At 37.6% G+C, this 6,781-nt stretch overlaps 1 pseudogene; it reads left to right on the forward strand.

Annotated features, from left to right (window-relative positions):
• Window positions 1-6,564, forward strand: LOC113280866 (annotated as a pseudogene).
• Window positions 6,565-6,781: the final 217 nt, after the last annotated feature.

Raw genomic sequence — 6,781 nt, forward strand, 5'->3', positions numbered from 1 at the left:
TCTCAACACTCTCTCTCTCTGTGTTCAGAGACAGTGACGACGGAGTAGAAGAAAGAATGGCGACGTCACCGAGATCATCGTCATCAGCTTCATCAGCACCAACGTCGTCAGCTTCATGCAAAGTTTAATTACCTTCCGGTAATGGGATTAAAACAAAAAATCATCGAAAAAGTTCAAGAAAATCGTGTTACACTCATCGTCGGCGAAACTGGCTGCGGTACCCCTTCTTCTTCTTCTTCTTCTTTTTAAAACTTCTATATACTCGCTCTCTATGTGTGTGTCTTCGTCTTAGTTTGTATTCAATTGAATTTTGTTTTGTTGGTGTAGATTCATGTGCAAGTAGATGATTCATGCAATGGTTTTGTTTGTTTAGCGATTTTTATGTTATTTAATTTGCTTCATTTTGTGATTCTGGTGTTGATTTAAGGTATTATGAATGATTTGAAGGATCTGAGTACTTAGGTTTTGGATGGTATTGTGGATTTCAATACTGTAGTTGGAAAATTTTGATTATTTTTTGTTTTTGTTTTTTAGTTGCGTTGATGTTTCATAGAGTGATTCGCGGATTCTTGTTGAAGTTTTCATGCATTACTTCTACTTTGATGAGTTAATTATTATTGTTTGGTTTATGAGGTAGTTAGGGTTTAAGATTCTTTTTTTTTTTTTTTTTTTTTTCTATTTTGGGGTCCTAGGTAGGAGTTTAGACGATGCAATTGTGTTGTTGTGTGGAGTAGGATATGATTGGAGTGTAGGATTGATTGTTTGTTCGAAAATCAGCTTCGTTTCGTACTTGCATTGAAGTGTAATGTAAAGAATGCTGAAACTATTGCTACGGACCTATGGTAGGAGGAGCTGTTAAGTGAGTGAGTATAATGTCCCATTTAATTATAAAGATAAACCTCCAGATATTGAGTCTGTGCTAACGGTTTTGTCGTTTATGTTTCTTATTATCTCAATTGTCATTAAATGTATATTTGTTTGCATCTATATCTCTTACTTTTCTTCATGTTGAGTATGTTGTGCATTTAGATAGTGTTTGTTTGCCCTGCATTCTGTCAGATTTGGTTCATCTTTTAACTTGTTCTGGCTTTTTATCTGCTCTTATGTTATTGAAGGCAAGAGCTCTCAAGTCCCAGTTTCTTCTAGAAGAAGGAATGGAACCTATTATGTACACAACCTAGAAGGTTTGCAGTTGTAGCTGTTGCTAGAATGGTGGCAAAATCTCGTAGATGCGACGTGGGGGCGAGGTTGGATATCATATTGGACATAAAAAGGTCATGTCCCCAGGGTACGTTTTAATGGACATACCTTATATAATAATATCGACATTTGTTTCACCTTCTTTGTCACTATCCGCATTTGTGAATGTCTAGAAATACGGTCTGCTCTTTTCATATTTCTTTTTCATTTTCCTCTTTTGGGTGATATCGTACGCAGGTCAAGACTTGTTTTCAAAACTGCTGGTGTCTTGTTAGATGAAATGAGGGACAAGGGAATCGCAGCTCTCAGATATAAGGTTATCATTCTTGATGAAGTCCACGAAAGATCTGTGGAATCCGATCTTGTTCTTACATGTGTGAAGCAGTTTATGCTCAAAGACAAAGATTTGAGGTTGGCGATTCTTTTTTCTTTTTTTTTCCCTGCACGTGCTAATGCTTTAATTAAGTTGATTTCCTAATGGAATGTTTTGCTGTTTGAGTCCTTTATACTTGCTTATCTTTGGTTGAATATGTTGAATTATAGTTTTGTTTTTGACCCCCGATTTTGATTTACTTCAGATCTTTAACTCTATTATGTAGTATGTTGGGGTAATATTTTGTTGTCTAATAGTTTTCCTTTCTGCAAGGTTGGTTTTGATGTCCGCTACAGCAGAGACTGCGAGATACAGAGATTACTTCAAGGACCTTGGTAGGGATGAAAGGGTTGAAGTTCTTGCAATTCCAAGTTCCGGCGAGCAAACGATTTTCCAAAAAAAAGTTTATATCTTGAACAGGCAATTAAATCTATTTCTTCTTGATTTATTAATAATGCTTTCACGTGCGTGACCCAGTTATTTTTACAGTTTTTGAAACTCCTGTCAAGATATGGCAGGAAGTGTTCAGCTCATGCATATTGTTTTAAGCAAATATTCATGTCACACTTCCTAATCTCTTGGTAATCCTGTGACGGTGATTGTATCTTATTGTTAACCAGGTATCTGAACTTCTTGGGCTAAACTCAGAGTCCTTGTCTAGTACATACTGTTCTGGCCCAAGCTCCATCTCGTCTGATGCTGACATCAAGCCTGAAGTGCACAAACTCATTCATGGTCTGGTGTTGCATATTCATGACAATGAACCTGATATCGAGAAGAGTATTCTGGTTTTCCTTCCAACATACTATTCACTGGAGCAGCAGTATTTCCTTTTAAGCCCTTTGAATTCTATTTTCAAAGTGCACATTCTGCATAGCAGCATTGATACTGAACAGGCTTTAAAGACGATGAAAATTTGGAAGTCACATCGTAAGGTTCGTACTGTACTGCTTGTTTTTGTGGGTGGGTATCAATATCTACCTCGTATGTTACTATGACATATACACATAGATTTCACATCTCAGACCTAAGTTAGCTTCCATAATACCTGAAGCGATATCGCCTGAGTTGCACACATCCCAGGCATTTGTTACTCCTTTTCATCTGCTTTTTTTGTTTCACCTACTCCTCAGTCCCAGTGTCCTACTCCATAAACAGTATCAAAACATATATGAAATTATTCATTCCACATGCATGAGTCAAATCTTTATAATTTGAGGCTTCTCTGAATTTGAAATGTTTGATTCTGCACTACAGGTTATTTTAGCCACCAACATTGCAGAATCATCAGTTACCATTCCTGGAGTGGCATTTGTCATTGATTCTTGTCGATCTTTACAAGTCTTTTGGGATAATAACAGGAAAAAGGATGCAGCAGAACTTTTGTGGGTATCAAAGTCTCAGGTAATAAGAAGCTTAACGGTTCCATGTTTGAGATTGCTACCGAACCTAACGGCCTTTTATGTTTTAATTGACTCTAGGCTGAGCAGCGTAAAGGCAGGACAGGTCGAACTTGTGATGGGGAAATTTATCGAATGGTTACTAGGTCTTTTTTCAATCAGTTGTCGGATCATGAGCGTCCATCTATATTGCGATTATCTTTACGACAGCAAGTGCTTCTTGTTTGCTGTGCGGACTCTAAGGCCATCAATGATCCCAAGGGTATGGACTATGTTTCCTAATTCTCCTTATGATTTCCTTTTAAGTTTCTCATCTTGTCTCGGGATTTGACTGGGCGCGTTTCAGCTTTCTAGTCACCTTACTTGAGACATAATCACGATTCTTAAGCTACATTACTTTGTGTAGATTAATCCTAAGTGCATGATTAAGAGCCTTGACCATACATGAATCTGGAGTAGTAATAACCCGTTTTAACTTAAGCCTAAGATTAATTTAGTTAATCATGAGTTGTTGTGAAACCATAACAACCACTGATGACAGTTTTAAGTTTGGTTCAAGTACTATTCATCTTTGGTTCAAGTACTGTTCAATTTTAAGTTGTACTATTTACCTACAACTTCTGCCTAGGGGTTTGCAGTCTTTCTCAGTTTCAAAGGTCCTCATGCTTTAGCATGACTGATGGCTGTTCTAGGATTGTACTAATCTCTTGGTGCTAAGTTCTGAATTTTCTTTGTTTGTTGAAGTATTGTTGCAGAAGGCCCTTGATCCACCAGAACCTGAAGTGGTAGAAGATGCCCTAAACTTGCTTGTTCACATTAAGGCTCTGGAGAAAAACGTATCTCATAGGGGGCGATATGAGCCAACATTTTATGGCCGTCTCCTTGCCAGTATGACATTGTCCTTTGATGCTTCCGTGATGATACTCAAATTTGGAGATATTGGATTGCTTCGTGAAGGCATTCTGATGGGAATACTGATGGATACAAATCCTCTGCCCGTTCGTCGTCCATTTGGACAGGATCAGTTGGTATATCTAATTTTTTTGTTCCGAGTTTTGCTTGGACATGTAAGAAAGTTGAAGTTATAATTTGTCTTTATATATTATTTTCATCCTCAGTTTGCAGAGTATATAGCCAGCTATTTTGGGGGGATGATGAGAGTAGTGTGCTAACTGGCAAGAAGGAAATAATATCATGGGTAACCTTTGTGCATATCAGTTCTGGCAGCGTGCTTTTAAGTAAGTCGTTGCCCCGAGTTATTAATGTTTCTTACATGCAAATGTTTATTTTCTAGTAGCTTCTCTGATCCTTTACTGATCTGTCTTTGAAGGACAAGCATCGTGTGGAGCGGCTGAAGCACCTTCTCAAGTTTGATGAACCAAATAATACTGAAATACTCTTCCCTAAACTTGAAGAAGAGTGGTGTTCCTTCCACAATCTTTTGCAGCCATCTCTGCATCAGGTTTCAGAAATATGTATGGGTTCTTTAACAATTCCTCATGTCAAACTCTTACCATGGTTTTTGATCTTCTAATGTTCAGTTTTTTTGTACCTGCAGATGATGATATTGTAAATTCAATGCACCGATTCCGTCCCAAGTTTATGGCTAAAGCTAATGGACTTCCCTCTTACTATAATCCTTACGAGTTTGAGCACACATGTTCCCTTGGATACCTTCAATATAGAGAGATGTTGGGAGTGAGAAGGAGGATGAGCACATTACTCTGAATCTAGATATTGAGGAAAAAACCTGCCTAACTTTGCCATATGTTGCTCCCAATGATTTTAAAGCCAACTTTGTTGCTGAGAAGTTTGCAACTGTTTTGAAAGAGGTTTGGTGCACTATATGCTTCTTGTGCATTTATGTAGTCGTCCTTGTTGGTTGTTCATTTCTATGTTTGCTGTCAACAAACAGATGAGAGTCGAGCATACACAAGATCATGCCGAGAACGAGCAGAAACCAATAATTGCCATGGTGTCGCACGATATGGGGAACGTCCACTCTGTAGATACTTTGTAAATGGTTTATGCAACAGGGGCAGCGAGTGTCCTTTTTCTCATTCCCTCCAGGCCCCAAAATCTATCTGCAAATTTTTCTTTTCTCTCCAGGTATATCCCACTTTGTCTCATTTGTTTCCTTTTATCTTCACTTTTTTCCAGCTGTTTCGAACATTATGTTTGAGTTTATATATCTTTGTATTAGTTTATATTTTATTAGTATGTATGATCTTTTATTAGTCTAGTATAATAGTGCTAAAAGAACATAAACATCAAATTTCTTTCTTTTAACACTGACGGATGTTGGTGAGCAGGGATGTCGCTATGGTGCTTCTTGTTTCTTTTCTCACGATGCCGATCCAACCATGTCATCTACTATTAGTCCAAATTTCTGTATGCCGGAGAGTGAACACCTGATGCAGCTTCTTTCCTGCGGTTATTACCCTCAACTCCTGATGGATGCATTCTTGTTTTGGATGACAATGATCTGCATTTTTCTTCCTCTCTATCTAATCATGGTGTCCCAGCTAAGATAATCACTACAAGTGTACCTGATGACTCCACAACTGATAACTCATTAAGCGGCGTGAAAGTACTTCATGGCTTGAGTCATCCATACGGCACAATTATCTCTGGTGCTGGGGAAAACAGTATTCCATGGAAAAAAGTACACTGCGTATTATGGTTTGCCAGTTTCCAACTCGGCAAAACCAATACTGAAAGCGTGGAAAAACAGCGAATACTCTTAAAGCAGTTTTTTGAGTATCTTGCTATCAGGACTTTAGCAGACTTCCTATATGACATGCCTGTGGTGCTTACAATGAATAATGTTCGATTTTCACAGCTTCAGGTAACAATCAGCCTTGATATCTCGTGGTATTCCTTTGAAACTGAAATGGGGTCGTCAAAATTCTAGACCTCAGATTTGGTATTGAACTCATGCTGTTAACTAGATAACCAATTAAAGTGTGGAATTTTTTCACCCGCGTTAACAGTGGATGATAATATCTTTAGTTTCTGTATTGCAGTCCCCACCTAGTATTTACAGTGATAGTGGAAGCCTCCAGTTTATATCTATAATGATGAGTTCATGTCTGTTATTTTTGTTGCAGGTCGAAAAATTGGCTAGGGATTCCTTCTTTTTTCTGCAAGAGTCATTCCCTTTTGACGAATCAAGTTTTGGTGCATTTTCAGATGTAGTTCCTATGTCAAAGACGATGATGGTTTCACGACCCATTTCGTATGTTTTCTATATTTGCCCACCTACAGATATCCAGTATGGAAATTACAATGCTGCTCTCAAGAAAAGCCTATATGATGGTAAATAGTGAACTATTGGTTGAAGAATTTTGATGCGACTTTAGTATATGTGTGCGTCAGAAGGTTAGTAAAAAATAGTTTAGAAAAGTTATGTTTATACATATATGTAAATATAGCTAGGGATATCTACTTCTGTAGCTGGGAATGGGTTAACTTGTTCATATGTTAGTTTGTTTCAAAGAAAAAACAGCAGAAGAAAATTAGGCTCTTACAAGTTCTCTTCTGGTTTTTTGGTTTATAATTAGGACATGATATTTATATGTATGCATTGTGTTGGGGTTTCCTTAATCTTTGGTAAGTAGGAATCATTTCTTGTGTGCAGTTTATGTTGCCATTTTTTTCCTTTCTTTTGTACAGCGCTGATGCAATTTCGTACAGTTAATGCTTTTATAGTCTTTACGAGTGCTCTAATAGTGAAGATCAGGATATGCTGAAAATTGGTTACAAGTTGCAATCTGGAAGGATGCAATGTTTGATTCTCAAACTGGAA

This window comes from Papaver somniferum, chromosome 5, assembly GCF_003573695.1.
Source record: "Papaver somniferum cultivar HN1 chromosome 5, ASM357369v1, whole genome shotgun sequence".
NCBI lineage: Eukaryota > Viridiplantae > Streptophyta > Magnoliopsida > Ranunculales > Papaveraceae > Papaver > Papaver somniferum.